We start from the raw sequence: 22573 nt of genomic DNA on the forward strand, positions 1-22573 counted from the left end.
CCTGAACAGTATGAATATAAACAGTATAAATATAAACATAAGAAAAAGTTGTAAAGACTAGGAGATCAACAAATTCTGTACAAAATCCCAGGCCAAGCAGGAAGGAAACTCTGACTCATTTTTGCTGTTTCCTGTTTTGTTTTCTAAAGGCCCTTTTCATATTGGCGACTTGACAGTCAGGGAGACTGACCCCATCTGTTTCCTCAGCCTGTAGTGCAGATAAACTTGGCACCAGTTTCCTGCTGCTCCCCAATCTACTAATGTTCATTACTAAATTGAATGAATGCTCCATTTGAAGGAATCTTTGCAGTTGGCTGCCCAGACCTTCAAGGGTCTCTGGTGAGGGTCCCACTGGAATCTTATGCCACTGGACTAAGGAAAGGATTTTGATCAATGAATGTCACCAGAACCTGTACCAGAGACCAGGCTAGTATAAAGTTAGTATCTTTTGGGGTCCAGGGGAAGGGTAGAAACCTGAGAGATCATTTCAATCCCTTCTCTTTTCTCAAGTAAGACTAATTTCCTCACCAGCCCATCTCTACATGGCTTCATTTCCAACTCCCATTTGCCTTATTACTTCTCTCAATTAATACCAAGAATAAGAATGATAATGATATGGTGCTTTAAGATTTACAAAGCATTTCACAAATATGTTATTGTTATCTAGATATTTCAGTTGTTTTTGAAATAACACAACTTACTGTGGCCCCATTTGGGATTTTCTTGGCAAAGATATTAGAGTGGTTTGCCATTTCTTTCTCTGTCTTTTTACAAATGAGGAAACTAAGGCAAACAGGGTGAAGTTGAACCCAGAATGATGAATGAGTCTTCCTGACTCTAGTCCTGCTTCCCTTATTCATGCTGCCAACTATAACATTTGAGTTTTCACAACTTTTTTTTAAATTATCCATTATATAGTTGACAAAACTGAGGCTTGAGAGAGGTTAAGTAAATTACCCAGTGTCACTCTGCTCATAAAGGTAGTCTATTAATCAGGATTTTAATTTAGATCAGTCTATTCTTCCTTTGCTACATGCTCCATGGACACTTCTGCTCTTTATTCTTTATTTATTTCTCCAGATTTTTCCTTTATGTTGACCAATCCTGTCTTCTCAATGATGAAGAGTATACAATTTTTCTTCTGGTATTTCCCCAAATCTGTTTCAGACAACCCAGAATATCATGCCGTTTTCCCCTTTTCCTTTATCAATATCCATCCTGCAAAAAGAAATCTTAGATCATTCATTTGCACTTGTATGAATTATTTAAATATTTATTATTGGAACTCTCCTTTGAGTGGGAAGGGGTTAGATTTTTAAAACTCTATAATATATATAATACTTTTAATATTAAAGTTACATATATGATATCTATAACAATATTTTCTATAATAAAATCTGATTATAATAACATTGATGATAGTAATAATAGCTAACATTTATATGGTCAGCGAGATGATACAGAGGATAGATTGCTGGGTCTAGAATCAGAAAGACTTTTCTTCATGAATTTAAATCTGGCCTCAGATACTTACTAGTATGACACTGGTCAAATCATTTAACCTGTTTGCTTCAGTTTTCTTATCTGCAAAATGAGTTGAAGAAGGGAAAGGCAAACCAATCCATTGTCTTTACCAAAAAAATCCTCAAATGGGAATATTGGACATGACTGAACATTTATATAGCATTTACTATGTTACAGGCCATTTCCAAATATCTCACATGATCCTCACACCATCCCTGGGAGGTAGGTACCATCACACTTACTAGTTCACAAATGAGGAAACTTAGGCAAAAAGAGGCTAAATGATCTTTGCCTAGAATCACCTCACTAGTAAATATTGGCCATCAAAGGACAGTGCTGGTGCCTAATATGTAAATCTTGTGAAATGAATGAGTCAATCTAGTTCATGGTTCTGTGTTCAGGATTGGAGAGCTTCTTTGCATAGGAAAAGATTTCCATGTGTTGGGACAACTAGGTGGCATACTAGATAGAGCACCAACTTTGGGGGCAGAATCCAGTTCTCAGACACTTTTTACTAGCTTACTAACAACCCCCCCCCAACCTAATGTAATCTCCATGTGTGGAGTGAAAGGAGTACTTCATAAATCCCTGCTTTAGACAATCTAACTTTGACAACAAGAAAGTCTACAAAAATTTTAAGCATTCATCTCCTCCCCTTGCTGCTGGAAGTTCTGTGTATTCAATTCTAAGTCCTCCAGGAAAATATTAAAGCCAATGGGGTTGAAAAGGTCTAGATCATGGGTGTCCAACCTTTTAGCTCTTCTTGGCTGCTTCACCAACAAAAACTTGTCAAGGGTCATATATAGAATTTAATATTTATTTATGATTACTATGTAATCCATATTATCAATGAGTAATAGGTACCAAAGGGTACCGAATCACTTGAACAGGCTTTGAGGACTGCCTGTCGCCTGCAGGCCATGGGATGAACCCACCTAACCTATAGAATTGTTTGAATGTATCCTAATAGTAGACAGCATTTATAGTGATTTTTTTGTTTGTTTATTTTTGCAAGGCAATGGAATTAAGTGACTTGTTCAAGGTCATACAGCTAGGTAATTATTAAGTATCTGAGGCTGGATTTGAACTCGGGTCCTCCTGATTCCAGGGCCATGCTTTATCCACTGTACCACCTAGCTGCCCCATATAGTGTTTTATACATGTTATCGCATTGATCCTTACAACAATCCTACAGGGTAGGTGTTATTTTTAATCCCATTTTACAGATGGGCAAACTGAGGCCAAGAGAGATTGAGGAATTTGCCAAGGATTTATCAAATGACTAGTAAGTGTCTGAGGCAGAATTTGAATTCAGATCCTTATAACTCTAGGTCTAGCACTCTATCCACCTTGTAGACCAAGCTGCCTAAGTATGTTAATAACATCTATAGTTTCTGTATTAACCACCTCTAAAAAGTATCTTTCAAAACTGTAATTTTTTTGCAAATTGTTTCTTCTTTCACAACCCGACTAATATGGAAATAAATTTTGCATGCCTACACATGTATTATCTATATCAAATTGCTTACCATTTTAGGGAAGGGGAACAGAAGGGGGAGGAGAAAATTTGGAGCTCAAAATTTTATTAAAAATGAATATTAAAAGTTACCTTTACATGAATTGAATCAGAGTGAAATGAGTAGAACCAGAAAAACATTATAAACAGTAATAGGAATATTGTAAGATGATTAACTGTGAATGATATAACATCTCAGCAATACAATGATCCAAGATAACTCTGAAGGATTTATGGTGAAAAACGCTATTCATTCTCAGAAAAAGACCTGATAGAAGCTTGAATACAGATGGAAGCAAACTTTTTATGCTTTCTTTATTTTTCTTGGGTTTTTATTTTTGGTTTATGTTTTCTTTTGCAACATGACTAATATGGTAATATATTTTTGCATGACTACACATGTATAACCTATATCAAATCATTTGCCTTCTCAAAGAAGGGAGTGGGAAGGGAGAGAATATGGAACTCAGTTTTAAAAACAGTTTTTGAAAATTATTTTTACATGTAATTGAGTAAAATTTTTTAAAAATTAAAAATTTGTCTCTGCATATAATTGGAAAAAATGAAATAATGTTCAAAAAAGAAGAAAAGAAATGACTTTCATGTGATATGATTTTGACTCTTTAGCTAATGTTACCCTTGTAGATCGAGTTGAAACTAGCTGTATCTGTTCATAGGGACCATAGCAGGATGATCTGAATAGCAGAAAGTAAGGGGCAGTTGGAATATGTGAAGGTTCCATTTATTATGCTTGGTATGAAGTAGTGTGATTAGGTGGTTTCACAACTTATCACTCAAAAAATGTACATAGGACACACTTTTAAGTTTAATCTTCATTATTAGCATGTTCACAGTCATTTTAAGTCTAGATAACTAATAAAACAAATCAACCCCTGATTTCTAGCATTTGACAAGTTCTAATATTGTAAATGCTCCAGCTGAAAATTTAACTATCAGCTCCTCTGAGCTAGTATAAGCTGGGTTTCCCAGCATACCACTGGGAAACATCCATATGTTTAAGAAACTCCACAGTGGCTTTTCTGCAAGAACGCAAAACAAAAGTTAAAAGCTGGGCGTATTGCTCTTTAGCGCAGATTTCCTCCAATGATTACAGCAGCTGCAGAGGTTTTTCTATCTTTAGTTGTTTCTTTCAACTAAGAGCCTGAAATAACTTCTTTAATTTCCTCCTCCACTGGGATTCTTTTAAACAGCAGAGGGAGTGTCCATAATCAGCTTTTCTCTCAGGTGGCTGCTGTGTCTTTTTATTTTCAAGCTTCTTCTGACCCCTCCACTCAGCTTCTGCTTTCATTTGGTATCTGCTACCTCAGATCAGGGTCTCCTTGGGAGTGGGGGTGGGGATGGGATAATCTCTTACTTAGGTTGAAAACCTCTATGATTCTATCCTGGTAAATTATAATCTCTTGGCTACAGTTTGCCAACCTTTGGTATATAGCATAAACAATATACAATTTTCCCATAGTTTCTAAATAATTATATGATTTATATCAGACTTTATTGTGTAATTTTGCTGCAAAGATTTGTTTTCCTTCTAACTGCATTGATTTTGTTTGTGAAAAAAATTTCAATTTAATTAGCCAAAATAATCCATTTTATGTTCTGCATTCTTCTGTAACTCTTATGGTTTATGGTGTGAGATGTGTATCTTAAGCCTAATTTCTACCTAACTGCTTTCTGATTTTCCTGAAACTTTTTGTTAAATAATGGGTCCTTACTGAAGTAGTTTATTTATCAAACACTATGATACTATGCTTGATTGCTTCTAGGTTTTGTGCTATCTGTTCCACTTTTCCATTTTTAACCAACATCAAATAGTTTTGATGACCGCCATTTTGTAGCACAGCTTTAGATCTGATATTGTGAGATCTTTCCATTTTAAAAAATATTTTCCTTGAGATTCTTAAACTTTTTGTTTCTTCAGATGAATTTGTTATAATGCTATATAATTCTATAAAGTAACTCTGTCATAATTTTGTTGGTATGACACTTTATCTGTAAATTAATTCAGATAGTATTTTGATTTATCAACAGAGCCCAAGTTACACATAAATTTTTCAGGTGTGACTCAAGAGTATTTTGTAGTTGTATTCATGTAATTCCTATGTGTACTTGATAGGTATATAATTTATATATGCTATAGTCATTTCAACAGAATTTTTTCTCTATTCCCACTGGTTTGAATTCTAATATTCAAATTTTATGCATTTATTTTATAACCTGCTATTTTGCTAAAGTTATTGTTTCAGCTGAATTTTTAATGTTCTCTATGTAAAATATCATGCCACATGTAAAAAAGATAACTTTATTTCCTTTTTGCTTTTGCTTATTTCTTCAATTTTTTTTCTTATTTTACTGCAATAATTTGTGCTTCTAGAATTATATCAAGTAATAATAATGAAAATGTATATGTTTATGTTACTCCTGATTATAATAAAAAAATCTTTAGTGCTTCTTCCAAAGAAAGAGATCTAGTTCTTGACTTTGAGATGTATACCATATATCAGATTAAGGGACACAATTATATTTTACAAAGTGATTAACTTCAAGGAGTATTATATTTTATCAAAATGAATTTTTTGCATGAAATTATATAACCATTTGATTTTTAGTGGTTTTGTTTTTTAATGTGATTTCTTATACTTCCAAATTTCCTGATACTGAATAAAATTTTATCTCTTCATTTTACAATTTTTCTTTTATATTGTTGTAGCCAATTTGATAACACATTATTTGATATTTTTGTTTTAATATTTATTAAAGTTATTATTTTATAATTTTCTTTACCTACTTTCTTCTTTCTTGACTTAGGTATCTAGGTATCTTTATCTTATAGTGTGGTATGATCTCTTCTTTCTCTATTTTTGCAAACAATTTATTTAAGATTGGAATTTATTGTTCTTTGAATATTTGAATGAATTTACTTGTGAATCTACCTAATTCTGTCTTTTTCCTTTAAAAGTTCTTTTATGACTTACACAATTTATTTTTTTTAAATTGATTTATTTGGTTTTCTTGTTTTATTATTAAGTTCTATGGCATTAATATTATACTATGGTATTAATTTTATACCCTATCTCTTGTTCTATTAATCTAGATATGTAATATTTTTCTAAACATTCATCTTTTTAGTTTATGTTTATACAAAATAGTTTCTAATAATTTTATTTTCTTTATTTGTTGTGATTCTTTTTCTTTTGTTAATGTGCTTTTTCTCTTTATGAGGTTAACCATCAGTTTATCTATTTTATTAATTTTTAAAAACTTTTAATTTTATGTATCTATTTAATTGATATTTTGCATTTTAAATTCAGCTCTTATAATTCCTATGTGTATCTTGATAGGTGGATTCTCAGATATTTTATATATACATAGTCATTTCAAAAGGATTTTTTGGGGTAATTTTAATTTTTGTGTTTAGATGAGGTTATATTTATTTGCTGCTTTTTAGGGTTTTTTTTTTAGTAATAAGATGAATTCATTGATTCTTCAGCTGAAAGAGTTGTAAAATTCTCCCCCCACCCAAGACTGCTTTTTTGCTTTGGCTGCTTTCCCATTGTTGATTTATTTGATGAAAATTATCATATCTATGTATTGTTTGATGATCCAACTTTTTCTTAGGACTAAATTATTTAGTTTCTATCTAAAGTTTGAATCCTTTTTGAAATATTATTTTTGGATTATAATTTTATTTATATTTTTATTTGTAATTTTTTGACCATAAAATCAATAAAAATATATTTTCCATTTATATCTTAGCCAAGAAACAAGTATATTCTTTTATATTTCCATTAATTGTCAATGATCTGTCATATCTAATTTTTCTATGTACTCAATTCTTGAAGGCATTACCCAATTAACATAGTTTTATTAATTTACTTTTTATTTTGATAAACTTTTCTTTTAAAAATTTAGGTCAGGGACCTTCGTGTGTCATGGAAACTTTGGCATTCTAGTGAAGTCTAGGGTCTGCTCAGAATATTATTTTTAAATTTATTAAAATACATAGATTATAGAAGAATTAAATTATGTTGAAATATGATTATTAAAATATTTTTAAAGTTCACAGATCCCAAGTTAAGAATCCTTGATTTAGAAGCTGTCATTTGGTGCATATTTAACGAATACTGATGTTATTTCATTATCTATGGGGTCCTATTTTTACTTTGTCTGAGATCATGAATGCTACCCCTACTATTTGAAGCTCTAGCCCTTTATTTTAATTCTATATGAATCTTTATGTCTCCTGTGTAATTTTATAAATTACACATTGTGGGATTTTGCTTTCTAATTCATTTTATTATCCTGGTTTTATGGATAAATTCATTCCATATATCTTCAAGGATATGGCTGTAGACTATGTATTTCTCTATATATTATACTCTTATTTTTTTCCTGTCTTTAGGTTCCCTTCTTCTGTTAAAAAAAAAATAAACTTTAGTTATCCATAACTGAAGTGGTCAATAATTATTCCACTGTTCTTCCATCCATCTAGTCCAGACATTACTCTCTGATTCTTATATTTTCTTTTTCTCTTATTAATTTCTTCTTTATGATCAAGCTCCAATGTTGATTTTGTTTCACTTTTGAGCAGAAGTAAATTCATGAATGTATAACAATTGGTCCATTTGGAAAAAAAAAAGACACATGATAAATTTTAAGGTTCATCTGCATTATAAGACATTAAACAAAGCAATAAATGAAACTGAAATTTGCATCATTTGCCACCTTCTAAAAATGTTCATACTGAAAATTTAACAACCAGTTCTTGTGAACTGGCTCTAGGAGACCCCTGCTTGTAACTATTTCCTCCCTGAATCTCACCTCCCTCTTTAATCTCTCTCCCTTCCTTTCTTTGTTTTGTTTTTGAATTTGATATAGTTCTACACCAAACTCTTTGTATTTATGTGTACACATGTGTTTTACTCTATTTTGTCTGGTTCAGATATGGATAATAATGTTGATGATAGTTGATGTTTATATAGTGCTTACTGTGTGACAGGTCCTATGCTAAGCACTTCACAAATATTATCAATCTCATTTGATCCTCAGAGCAATTTTAAGACATAATTGCTATAATCACCCTCATTTTACCTAAAAGGAAACTAAGGCAATGTGACAGTATCTCCAATGTATAATGACAGTGATGCTAGAAGAATCTGCCTTAAAAGATTAGGCAAGGGTACCTAGGTGGCACAGTGGATACAGCACTGGCCCTGGAGTCAGGAGGACCTGAGCTCAAATCCAGCCTCAGACATTTACTTAATATTACCTAACTGTGTGGCCTTGGGCAAGCCACTTAACCATTGCCTTGCAAAAACTAAAAAAAAAAAAAAAAAAAAGATTAGGGAAAATGAAATAAAGTAGTCAAAATTCCTCAAATAGAAAAATTCTGAAAAACATATTCAGACCAATTCCCACTTGTATAAGTTGCTAGTTAGATTCTAATGCTCATGAGCTAGCATGCAAATTCATCAGTTACTCTACTCCTATCTTTTTTTTGTAGGCTGAACTACTTTACTCTTACTGGGTGACTTCTCTAATCCCAGTTCCTTCCCTTTGGGAAATAGTATCCCTTTTTAATTATCACTATTTTTAACATCAGTTTTAAAAACTTGAGTTTCTAACTTTTTGCCCTCCTTATAGTGCCCTCCCCACACATTGAGAAGGCAAGCATTTGTTATACATGCAAAGTCATGCAAAACACATTTCTATATTAGCCATGTTGTCAAAAAGAAGCAAGAAATCTAAAGAAACTGAAAAATAACATGTTTCAATCTGCATTCAAAGTAAATAATGTCTCTCCCTGGAAGTGAATAGCAAATTTCATAATGAGTCCTTTGGAATTTTCTTAGATCATTGTCTTGATCTAGCAGCTTAGTCTGTCACAGTTGATCACACTTATAATATTCACTGTTACAATATTACTACTACTCAGTGCAATGTTCTTCTGGTTCTAATCACTTTCAGTTCATAGAAGTTTTCCTAAGTTTGTCTGAAATCACCCCCTCATCATTTCTTATAATACAATAGTATTTCATCATAATCATATAATAGAATTGTCCCAATATTTTCATTTGATGGGCAGACCTTCCCCCTATTTCCAGTTCTTTGCCAAAGTGGTCTTCCTTTAAACCAGATCACAGGTATTGGCAGGTGATAGATTCAACCAATTAATTTCTCACATTGTTACTGATTTGTTTTGATGCACAGAGAAAATCTAGTGAATATATTCTCTCTTCCCAGGGAAATTGTAAAAATGAATTAACCCTTTAAATTTGAATCCCTGATAGACACAATAGTTTTAAATCTTTCTTCAGATTGTTCTCAATTTTCCCCTTCAATGCTGCATTCAAACAACAGTACACACGGTTGAGCATTCTTTTGATCAACTGCCTTAATACATTTGATAGTTTAAGAAAACAAAGTATACTTTTAAATACTGTGCTTGAGAGAAGCATCAAGTTCACAGGAAGTACACTCCCTCTTGTGGGAGTAAGAGTAAGTGATGATGACAGGCCTCAAGTCTCCATCATGGCCAAATTTTAAGAGATCAGGTGGATGATGGTTCAATAGTGCGGCACAGACATGACTCATGCATACTTTTTCGTGGCTCAGGAGAATCCCCAAGGCCACTACTGGTCTACCCACTACTTCACCGGGTGGTATTTTCTTTCGTTCTCCTCCTTGTGGAGTTTGTTTAGTCTCAAGGACAAGCAAAATTCTGAGGGATGGAAGAGTGAGGAGCAAGATAATGGAAAATTACTGCCCTGACCCCAGGCAAACATGTCTAGTGTCCTAGCACCCTTGATAATCATATTTCTCTCCTCTACTCTCCACTCATTGAAAGAAAAGTACTCTAAACTTCACCAGCATTGATAAAAATAGTCTAGATATGGTTTTCAGTGTTCAAAGGTACTTTTGCTCACAACAACGCACTAAAGTAGGTAGTACAAGTATTGTTTTACCGATGGGACAATTGAAGACCATAAAGTTAAATTATTTTGCCTAGTCAAATAGTTTAACCAGTCAGAGACTGGTTTTTGAATCTGGCTCTTCTAAGTCCAATGGGATACCACATAGGACTCATATGAAGAAACTGAATAAGTCAAATCATTTCCTCTGACTCCCTGTTGAAATCTGAGAGAGGCAAAAGAGTAATGGGGAAATGATCTATGTCCATTAAGCTACAGCATCACTCACTTTGCTGCCCCAAATACTAACTTTTCCTGCTCCACCCCCCCCCCCCATTCCTTTCCTTATTGGAAAGGAAACATTAGGTAATTAACCCTATTCCTTCACTACTATTAAAAATGTCTTGAGCTAAGAATGGTGGAAAAAGAGAAATCTAAAATAGACTTTCCAGAGAAGCAGGGACAAAGAAAGGAAGCTGACAGAAGAAGCAAGAAAACCACTTTTTTCCTACTTTGAATGTACCTTGGAGGATCAGAGCAGAGTCAGGAGCCATTATTCCAGTACAGACAAATATGGCTGGTAAATCTGCTAAGCTTCTTTGTATTTCCTGTTCTCTTAGGACACACATAGCACCAAGCTGAGTTTCAGCCTCAGTGAGTCTGGCAATGCTTTGGAAGGCATTAGAGAATCTCAAAAACAGCTCTTGGCAGATTTAGTTCAGTAATTTTTCTTCCTAATGAACCAATCTTAAAGCTGGTTCCATGGGGTATATTAGTCACCCCTTACCCAGCCGGCAATTCATCAACTCCAGGGCCGTGATGTCCCCCCAGAGGCTTCAGGAACCAGCAGTTTGCAAGAACACTGTTTCTGAACTGGCCAGTCACAACTTGTTTTGCAGAGAAGCCTCTGCAATCAGAGCTCCCCAGCAAAGATTGTTCCGATCCATGTCTAAATTCAACAATATCTCCTCTTCTTTTTTCCCTTTTGGTTGATGAAATAGACCCAGGACTCAGTAGGAGGCATGGAAAGTGGAATTTTTCGCTGTGTTCATGCCCACATCTTGCCCTTTAATTTGAGAATTTAGGAAAGGCAGTTTATCAGACTTCCTTCAGTGAATTCAGAACCAATGGAATATTGGAAAATAAGTAGACAATATTGCTTAGTGGAAATATCACTGGACTCAAAGTAAAGAGAATTAAGTTCTAATCCTATCTATGTCATGATCAGGTATGTTACCTTGGGTCAGTCTCTTGTCTTCTCTGGAACATATTTTCTTTAATTGTAAAATTGAAAGTGTTGGACTCAATGACCTTTAAACTCCATTCTAATATTGAATTTTTGTTTCAGGAGAAGGGGAAGGTTAAATAAAGGAGAATTTGGAATTAGTGCTTGCTTTTTAGTGTCTTCTTAAATGAGTGATCCTTCTGATGTTCAGAGTTGAAAATACTTTAGAAGTCATTCAGGCCAATTCCTATTTAAAAAGGATATCCCTGGGGCGGCTAGGTGGCGCATTGGATAGAGCACCGGCCCTGGAGTCAGGAGTACCTGAGTTAAAATCCGGCCTCAGACACTTAATAATTACCTAGTTGTGTGGCCTTGGGCAAGTCACTTAACCCCATTGCCTTGCAAAAAACCTTAAAAAAAGGACATCCCTTTTCTATAGTATTAATCAAGCAATTAGAATTTATTAAGTACCAACTATGTACCAGACACTGTGGTAAGTGTTATAAGAACAAAGAATAGAACAATTCCTACTTGCAAGAAGTACTTCGTGATTGGGGACAAAACAAGGACATAGTGTAACCAAGAGCTCAAAGTTCATTTGCATGAGATAGAGATTGATTACTCCATGCTCCAAGTCTGCATGGGAATTGCTAAAAGCTTGGGAGAAGAGTGATCTTGTCTCTAGGTTCTAGATTTAAGAGAAGACATGCAGTTCCAGATTCTCTTCAAGGAAAAGTCTAAAGAAAAAGACTCTGGGAAGAAGTTAACATATAAAGGACCAAGTAGTTTAATCATGAACATATTTCCAGCTAAAGACTTTGAAGAATTACTCCTTGGATGAGATCTGGCACTGCCTCTCTTAGTTGAGCAAAAATATCTCACTCCCATTGGGAGAGTTCATTCACTCTGTATACAGTCCAATATATTCTCATCTGTGTAACTTCTCTTATTTCTCTGCTATTTGCTTTGATAAATAGGTTCATTTCCTATTTGCTTTGTATGGTCTTTGTGTTAACTGGCATTTTGTGAGAAGGGAGTCAAACCTTGACTCTTTAGTTTGAAATATTTTTTCTTCAGTAAAATATAGTGACTGAGAGTTTAGCTTAATACTCACAATTATTTCACCAAGGCTAAAACTATATAGGGGAGTGGAGAGATATAATGCTTGCCTAGTAACCCTTCTCTGAAGAGAGCAGAATGGTTGGGTTTGTGATCCCAGTCTACAGTTTCCTTCCTATCAAGAATCAACATCTCCCTTGGAGGATGGTAGATGGAGGAAACTCTAGAGAGATCTATTCATACTTCCCTGCTAGTTACAAGAAATAGACCCAAGTGAACATATATAATCTATATTGGCAACAACATGCAGACCTTACATGTATATACACACACACATATATGTATATATATATATATACATATAAATATATACACACACACAGAGAATATGTATAAAATAAATTCATATAAACATAACCATCATACTAGCAGTTATTTATAAGATTCTTTGGGGAAGAGGGCACTAGCAGTTGAGGATGATCAAGAAAGACAGTGTAGCAGACAGTATTGTTATTTTTTTGTTCTTAGTGTTGAAACTTTTTCAGCTTCAAGTTCAACTTTAATTGACAGAATTCTAAAATCCCAGAGTAGAAACACTTTTCAGAAGTTATTTGATTCAATATTTGAATATTAAGGTCAACTGAGACACAAAGTTCTAGGCATGATTAATTAGGCTAGCAGTAAACAATAAATTGGATCTATGGCCTCTAAGTTACTAAAGACTTCTAGTAAGGTCTGACAGAGTAAGATGACAGAGCAAAATCTTGAGCAATAAAGGCGTGTCTTCTGATTGGCTATTGATGACACAATCAGAATTGAAATGACATCATTTAGACCTCCCTTCCTGAAACCCCCTTGTTGTTATTCATTGTTCATTATCTCATGTTCACCATATCTTAATTAAGTTATTTCTTAAAGGACGAGATAGATGCTGAGAGGCAGTTACATCTTAAAAGAAGAGAGGAAGTACATTCCAGGAATATGAGATGGCTGACACAAGATACAAGAGATGGAATGTCATACTCTGACAAGTGATCATCCAATTGCTACTTACAACTTAGTGACCCTGGGCAAATTATTTCCATCTTGGGCCTTAGTTTTCACATATGTAAAATGAGGAATTGGAGAAGGGATGTACATAAGGTCTCTCTAATGTTTGTTCAAAGTCTTCCAGTGAAGAGGAACTCACTATCATCCAAAGCACTGTATTCCTTGTATAGATAACTTTCATAATTAACAAGTTTTTCCTTTGAAAATTTGCATTTCTGCAACTTTGATTCATCAATCTTTCTTTTCTGGGACTAAGAAGAACCACTCTATATTTTTTTTTGATGGTAATTGAGGTTAATTGACTTGCCCAGGGTCACACAACTAGTGATTTGAGGTCAAATTTGAACTCAGGTCTTCCTGACTCTGGACTAGTGCACTTTTTATAGTGCCACCAAGCTGTCCTTAGAACAACTCTAAAAGGGATCATTTGTTAAATAGAGGGTTGGCTAAAGTGGATACTTGGGTTTCTGAAAAAAATAAAGTCATCATTATTAGTTTGTTAGCCTAGGAAGGAGGGGATAAGAACAAGTTGCCTCCAAGAGATATGACCTAAGCTCAAACCCCGATCAATATTTTTGTTAATGACTTGAAAGAGTGCAGAATGTACTTATTAAATTGTTAAAGTATCTAAGCCTAGAATGGTTGGCAAACATTTAGAAAGATAGTATTAGAATGCAAGCCATACTTGACAAATTGGATTTGTCAAAATACTATCCAATCAATCAAGCAATGAATCAAATCAATAAAATGAAGTTGAGCAGCATTGAGTTTCAGGTGGTCCAGTGATCTTGAGCAACTGTCTGTTATAGACAATTTTCTCTGGGTTTCACAGGAAATAGTTGCAGTTTGTATAATTTATTGCTAATTTAGCATAGTAGAAAGGACTTTTCATTTGGAGTCAGACTATAGCCACTTACTAGCTGTGTGATCTTGGGAAAGTCACTTCATTACCCAGTTTTTTCACCTATAAAATAGAGATAATAATATTTGTATTATGAAGTAATCAAATTAGAGCCAGGTCTCAGTGAATGCAAGAATATAGAAGGAATAAGAAAGAAAAAGGTTTAAGTTGAAAGAATAATCCTCTCTAAACCCCACAGAAAATGTATAAGCCATAAAGGACTAAAGAGGAACCTGAGAATAAATACAGAAAGCACAAATAGTCTATTTGACTTGCTTGGGATAATAGCTACATATTATGAGTTGCAGGACAAATACCTCTACCTTTATCTCAGACTTGGATAGTGTCCTTATTAAGATGCGACACCTATTATTTCTCACTTAGATCAATAATTTTGGGGAGGGGGGCAAAGCAAAGGGGTTAAATGACTTGCTCCAAATCACACAGCTAAGTAAGTATTAGGTGTCTGAGATGGGATTTAAAACTCAGGTCCTCTTGACTTCAGGTTTGTATCCATTGCACCACCTAGCTGCCCCCAATCAATTTTTTGAACTCAAAATGCAGGAACTTCACATTTATCTATCTGAATTCCAATTCATTATGTTGAACCCTTAAATATAGCCTGCTAAGCTCTTACTACTAGATCCTAAGTCCATTATCTATTGGCTTAGTTATGATTCTGAAAAGCTGACCAGTGCCTCCAACTCATTTTATAGTTGAGAAAACTGAGAACCAAGAAAGTTAAATGACCTTATCAACATCATTTAGATGGCAGAGTGGCAAGGTAGGAATTCACACTCAGATCTAGTGATACTAATTTTAACTCTCCAGATTTAGACCTTCTCAAACTGCATGATGCTGCACCATTCCCTGGTAGATATCTGCTTTGTTTTCAGTTTCTAGCCATCACAAAAATAGCTGCTATGCATATTTTCATTCCATCAAATCATGGGACATTAATACTGAAAGGATCTGAGAGCTCAACTAGTCCAAGGCCCACATGTTACAAGTGAGGAAACAGAGCCCTAAAGAAGTGAACTGATTTTTCCTTGATCCCACATTAGTGGGATCTACCACATTAGTGATAGAGGGCAGATTATAATGTGAGTTTCTTGATTTACATCTAGATTTTGGAGTTGGTTTGCTTTTCACATTTTTATGATACCCTACTATATACCATTCGGTTGATTCTCCTGTGTATGCACATGTTTTGAAAGAATTTTAATTTTTTTTTTACTTTATTAAAAATTGTTATTTAGGTTGTCAGTTTTGCTGTTCAGATGTTTGGGTTTTTCTTGGCAAAGATACTCCAGTTCATTTTATAGACAAGGAAACTGAGACAAAAGGGTTAAGTGACTTTCCCAGGTCACCCACCAAGTAAATGTCTGAGGCCAAATTTGAACTCAGCAAGATGAGTCTTTCTGACTCCAGATTCAGCACTCGATCCAGTGTGCTATCTAGTTTGGTCATCAGAGGCAAGACATAGTGGAGTCATAAAGCAATCTGCATTAATGGGATACAAGAGTTCATGAAAGTTCATGAATAACCTTGCAGACAAAATTCTTAAACATTTGGATACCTAAAGAGAAAATTCACAGCCATATGATGGAGAAGAGCTGTAATTAACTCTGAAACTGCTATGGGCCTCAACAACAATCTACCTTTTAATAATAAAATTCCTATACCAGGCAACCTGGGCAGTCAAAAACCCACAATTACTATAACAAATCTGAATATTACATAAAAAGGGAACAGTATGAGTAAGAATCCTCTTATCCAGCAAAGGTCCTAAATATATATGGATTTGTACAAACCTCTCTGTGTTATACTTCCTGGAAATTATTTCCATTTTCAATTTTATATTGATTCATGTAAAAATAATTTTAGCCCATACAAATGACCTTTTAAAAAGTAATTAACTGTTAGAATTTCCAAAGTATGGTGAACATGAGATGAAGCAAAATAAACAAAAAAGGCAACTTGCGACAGGAGGCCATGTGTTAAATGATTTTTTTTCAGGACACTATATAAAAATGTTGCTGGAAGAATGCTACAAAACCAAACCCTATACATTTTAATGAGTGAAAAACCGTTCTGCACACAAAAGAGTTTGGTTATCTTTCCCAGTATCTGTTTTCCATTTAAGGATCATGATTGTAGTCTGTGTCCATTGAGTGGTATGTGAGAGTTTTCACTGCCTATGGGAAAGTCTTCTTTTATTTGTCATACTGAGTTAATGTAACTACTACCTCTTCTACAAGTCCTCCTGTCAGTGGAGACCTTATTATTATTCCCTGGAGATATATTCATCTTCAATTGTGTTACCCTCCCCAAAATATCAAGGCTCAGATGTTTTTTGATGGGAGGAGCTACTGTTATTTGGTCCATTAGCCATAGGCCTGCAGTTATTTCTCATGATCTCTCCCTGGTCTAAAACATAAGAAAATGTAGTCCTTCTGGAGTCCTGCTGGTGCCCAGGACCAAGATCTCTAACAGCTACTGCTGATATTGAGCTAACAGATGGTCAGTCTCCTTCAGATGTGACTGAAGAACCAGAAAGGTCTTCTGCATACCCTTTACCACTCTAAGTAGAATAATGAAGTCATTGTTTATCCTCTTGCCCTTAAGTTCTCCATTATATTTCTTCTTTAAAGCCAACTCTCCTTCAAGTTGTACAATTCATCCCTGAGACTATTGCCCTCCATATTCTTGATTTCTTGATTTAGCATCTGATAATTCACCATTAACTTTTTGAGTCTTAGGTAATCAGGAGTAAATTCCCATGCACTCAGTTCATTGTGGGCTTGTCCCTGTTTTACTTTAGTTCATTCCAGTTTACTTTTCATTTTTAGGAAAAACAAGTGGATTGCTCATCCTTCAATATTGATCTTATTCAGACAATGCTAGGCTGTTGTGTGGGGTACTGGATTTCAGTAATATACTCTTGCATTTCTTGTTCCTTGGTAGTCAGATTCAAAAGAATGCTTTCTCTTCTTGCAGACTCTTATTGCAGTTTTAGTTTTTCTTCAGATTCACTCAAACTAGTTACATCATTAACTTTGTTTTGCTGAGTCAAACTATTTTCATCCATCATTTTACTTTTTCTCTACACTGAGACTATTGCTAATGCTACCAGATTGTCATATAAACCAACCAAGGTGCTGGAGCCCTCATGGATGCATGAGCAAGGTTTGGTTGACTTCATCACTCCAAGCCACTTAGGTACCCTGAGCCTTAAAGAACAGGTCCTCCTCTTCTTCCCTTAAAGAACTACCCTTTATTTAGGACTTACTTTTACAAAATAGCTTTGGGAAAAAAGAAATCAAGAATTTTAATTTTTAAGAAATAATACATATAAAAATCATTCCTTTATTATCCTTCCTTCAATTATTACGATTTATTCTCCATTTTTTATCTCAGGTCTCTCTCTCTCTCTCAGGTTTTTGCAAGGTAATGGGGTTAAGTGGCTTGCCCAGGGCCTCACAGCTAGATAATTATTAAGTGTCTGAGGTTGGATTTGAACTCAGGTCCTCCTGACTCCAGAGTCAGTGCTCTATCCACTGTACTACCTAGCTGCCCCTATCTCAGGTCTCTTGAAAGTTAATTACTGACTTTTGTTTTTATATCACTTTCTCTTGCCCCTTCCTCAATCTCTCCCGACCATGAGAGCTCTTCCAAAAGAAAAACTAAACTTTGAGCCACTCTTCTTTCCTCTTCCCTTCTTCTCTGCTTGGGATAGAGTATGTGTGAATTGGGCACTTGCTAATTAAGTTCATAAAAAGCCCATAACCTGGTTGCTTATAGAGCAATAAAGTTTTGAGCCATGAGAACTGTTTTTTTTTGGGGGGGGGAATAGATAAAGAATATGTTTAAGAAAGTTTTGAACAAGGATTTGTATCCAAGCCCTTAGCAAAGCAGTTAGAAGATCTTCTAATTAGCACTGTTGCCCTTCCCCTAAATTCAGCACAATATATTCAAACTCATGGTACCACATTTAGTGCAGTTCATGGCTACCAGAAAGAAATACTGGTTAAAACTGCAAGTAATAATTTCAGTAGAGCTTCTGAACTGGTGGCAGTTCTTGCACTACTAGGGGTTTCTTGCTTGGGTTTCCTAGTTTTACTCCAAATTTGCTACTGCTCAATATGCTTCTTGGGCATAACAACTTTTAGTAAGTTGTAAGAAGGGTTACATCAGGGGAGACAAAATCATGAATCTTTGATGAATTCATGGGGGTGATGACCAACCTTGATGGACTTGCTCATTACATCAATGCAATAATAAGGGATGATTTTAGAGTACCTTTGATGAAGAATACCACTTGTATCCAGAGAAAGAATTGTGAAGTTTAAATAAAGACCAAAGTCTGTTAACTTTAATTTTTTTAAAAAGTTTCTTATATGGAACATAATTTTGCTATCTGCAATGTTTTATTTTCTTCTCAAGGTTATGATTTCTCTCTCAACATGTCCAATTTCAATCAATGTATAGCATGGAAACAATGTAAAGATTATCAGACTGCCTTCTGTGGGGGGATGGGGGAGGGAAGGGAGGGTGGGGAAAAATTGTAAAATTCAAAACCTTACAAAAATGATAGGTAGAAACTACTATTGTATATAATTGGAAAACTATTAAAGTATTTTTTCAAAAATGAGAATCTTTAATGAATTTACTCCCTCTTCTCAGTTCTAATCAGATGAACCTCTATTGGTGTCGTATATTTTCCCGAGCTTCTTCTGTCAAGGAAACTTAAAAGAAAAGGGATCTTAGAGAGAAGAGACTAGAACATGCACATGAATTGACATTCAAAGAGGATGGACAATGCATTCTAGCTAGCAGGGTCCAGTGGATTACTGGAAGCACAGAAGCTGGGGCAGTTAGCTGTTACATGGGTTAGTGAGCTATGTCAGAATTTTATGATTCGCAGGTCAGGAGTAATGGATGGGAAAGGGCTGTCACCAAGGAACAATGTCAGGAACTGAAAACTCATCCCCAGAGAGAAAGAAGAAACTAAGAGTGCTGAGGTGAGCTGATGTGGATCAATCAGACAGAACCAGGAGCCAGAAAGCAGAAGGCCAAATCCCAGAAACATCATCAAAAATGAGGGCTCTTTGAAACTAAAAGAACATAAAGCATCTAAGTGGAGAGCAGCCAAAAATGGATAGACAGTTTCAATGTGCTCAAAGCATACACTGGCAGCATGGCCTCTAGAGATTAGCTTGCTAGTGCCCATCATATTACTAAATGTTGATGCTTGAATAGGGGAGGATAGGCCAAATTTAGGCCAACACAAATAATAATAACTAATATTTATACAGAGGTTAAAATTTGAAAAGCACATCACACACTTATATAGTCTGATCTTTACAACAATTTCGTAAAGTAGGTGCTATTATTATTCTCATTGTAAAGATAAGGTATAGGATCAGTCAGTTGTTAGTGGCTGAGGCAGAATTTGACTTCAAATTCAGTACTCTCCCACTCTCCCACACTTCTAACTTTCTTCTCAACCCTGGAAAGAAAATCCAAGTAAGCAAGAAAATAATGAACATTTTAAGGCACTACATGTCAGCCACTTTGCTTAGGGATACAATGACACAAATAATCCCTGTCCCAAAGGGACTTTTACCTTCTCTAGGGAGCAACATATACACATTTAATATAAACAAAATCTGTACCATTTGTTGAGAGCTATTTCCTTTTCTTTCCTTAAGATCTCACATCATTCAGACATCTTCCCCTACCAACTCTTCCTTCACTCTTGTCTGACAAGAAGTGACTTTTTCTTTTATATGTACCCTTGATCCCCACCATTTTTTCTAGGAGATTGTTTCTACTATCCTTCTCCTTAATCTTCTATTTCTCTCTATCCATGAGCCCCTTCACTAATATTTACAAATATGTTCATGGTTCCTTCATCCTTAAGGAAAAGCTTCTTTCTTGATGTGGACCACCCTTACTAGTTATTGTCCTATATTTCCCTCTCCTTCCTGACTGAACTCCTTGGAAAAAACATAAGTGCTGCCTCCTCTTCATCTTCAGCTTCTCTCACTTGATTCTAAATCTTTTGTAATCTGTTACCCAACCTCATCCTTCTATTGAAACTGCTCTTTCAAAGTTGCCAGGAGTTTCTTATGACAAATATAAAAGGCTCCTTCTCATTCCTTATCCTTGTTGACTTCTCTGCAGTCTCTGATACTGTGGATCATTCCCTTTTCCTCTCTAGATTTTTCAAGATGCTGCTCCCTTCTTGGTTCTTCTCCTACCTGTTTGATCCTTCCTCAGTGTCCTTTGGTGAATTTTAAACTATGAAAAGCTCACTAACTGGTTTAACTGGCTACCCTTCACCATCTTCTCTTTTTCTTCTATATTATTTCTCTTGGTGATCTCATCACTAATTATCATCTCTATGCAGATGATCCTGGATCCACTCTCTTGGACATCTCAAACTAAATGACTCATAGATGTCTCAAACTCAACATGTCCAGAAAAGAACTCTATCTTTCTTCCCAATTCTCCCCTCTTCTGAACTTCTCTATTACTGGGATGTTTGGGGAGAACTAGTATTTTGGGTGTGAGGTCTTTCCAGGTTTATTCAGTGCTGCTCAATCACCTTTGGTGATCCATCTCTCACTTGTGGCTCCAAGAAACTGGAGCATGTGCTGTGGTCACACCCCCAGCAAATTATCTTGGCAGATGGGCTAAACCAGGTTGAGGGGTAACTAACAGGTCTCAAACTTATTGGTGAATTAAGGTGATGTCAACCCCAAGCATATAAAGACTTTCTTTGGTAGAAAGGGTAGATGTAAACAAATTGTTCCAATGGTCATGAAGGCCACTGAAGTTAGGAGTTCTTACAGTTTGTTCAGACATCCAAGATACCAAGGTCATACACTGCACCACAGCTATCACCAACTGTTTTGAATTTTGTCTTGCAATAGGACTTCAATCACTGACAGAGAGAGTGAAGCTAATGATCTGTGCAACTCTGTCTCACTTCAATTCAAGATACTGACCTATGATATCATTGGTCCTTTTTGAAAACTAAGGAGAAATAACAATTTCTTTTGCAATTATCATCATCTTCCCAGGTTTCAACCATCAATGTCATCTTCAACCCTCTACTTGAAGTCACTTCACATAGCCAATCTGTTGCCAAGTCTTGTTATTTTTATCCTTATGATAATTCTTGAGTATCTCCCCTTCTCTCTGGCACACTGCCACCATCTTGGTTCAGGACCTTCATTAGCTCTTACCTGGGTTATTGCAATGGTTTTCAGTTTGGTTTGCCTGTTACAAGTCTAACCCTACTGCAATCAATCCTCCCCTTAGTTTCCAAGGTGATTTTCCTAAAGCATACATCTTACCAAATTTTTTATCTAATCAATAAACTCTCTAGTATCTCCCTATTACCCCCTAGGATCAAATATAAATTCCATTATCTGACTTTTAAAGCTCTTTACAACTTGATTCCTTCCTACCTCTACAATCTTCTTATAGTTTACTCTCTTATGTGCTTTCTACAATCCAATTTTGCTGTTTTCAGTCCTGTCCAACTCTTTATGACCCCATTTGGAGTTTTCCTGGCAAAGATAATGGAGTAGTTTTCTATTTTTTTCTCCAGTTCATTTTGCATATAAGGAATTGTAGGCAAAAGGGGACTTAATGTCATAGCTAGTAAGTGTTTTAAAGCCAGATTTAGATTCAGCAAGATGGGTCCTTCTGACTCTAGGCCAGCACTCTATCTATAGTACCATCTAGCAGCCCCACAATTTAACTATAATGGTCTATTTACTAATTTTCACATACCAACTTCCATCTTCTATCTTTGTATCTTTTCATTGGCCCCCCCCATATTTGGATTGCTTTCTTGTCTCACCTTCACCTCTTAGTTTCCCTGGCTTCTTTCAAAAGGCAACTCAAATTCCTTCTGCATGAAGCTTTTTCTGGTTCTACCAATTGCTGGTGTCCTTCCCTTTGAGTTGATATATTATGTACAATTTTTTACTTGTCTACCCCAGTAGAATGTAAACTCCTTGAGGAAAGAGACATTGTTTTTGTCTTTCTTCAAATGCCTAGCACTGTGACTGGCACTTAGTAATAACTCAATAAATGCTTGTTGCCTGAACAAAATTCAGCTGGATTGTAGGGAGCATAAAGGGAAGCAATATATATAATTCTAGAATGAAGGTTGAAACCAGGTTGGGAAGAGCTACAAGTACCAATCAGAGAATTTTGTATTTGATCCTTGAATCAATAGGAAGCTACTGAAATTTATTGTGTGTGTATGTCTGTGTGTGTGGATGTGTTTGTGTTCTATGCTAATGGAATTGTCTGCATGCTAATAAAAAACTTAAATTAGAAACAAT

The 22573-nt window shown here is 35.2% G+C and overlaps 1 long non-coding RNA gene and 1 pseudogene across 1 annotated transcript in view; one reads left to right on the plus strand and one right to left on the minus strand.

Moving 5' to 3' along the window:
• The first annotated feature begins 301 nt into the window (after positions 1-301).
• Positions 302-22573, plus strand: part of LOC141522402 (uncharacterized) — a 53099-nt gene continuing 30827 nt past the window's right edge. The window contains exon 1 of the long non-coding RNA XR_012478206.1: positions 302-437. This is a non-coding gene — a long non-coding RNA (uncharacterized LOC141522402). The remainder of the gene's footprint in view (positions 438-22573) is intronic.
• Positions 16428-17298, minus strand: LOC141520500 (pre-mRNA-splicing regulator WTAP pseudogene; annotated as a pseudogene).

The sequence above is a fragment of the Macrotis lagotis genome, chromosome 4 (assembly GCF_037893015.1).
Source record: "Macrotis lagotis isolate mMagLag1 chromosome 4, bilby.v1.9.chrom.fasta, whole genome shotgun sequence".
NCBI classification, from domain to species: Eukaryota; Metazoa; Chordata; class Mammalia; order Peramelemorphia; family Peramelidae; genus Macrotis; species Macrotis lagotis.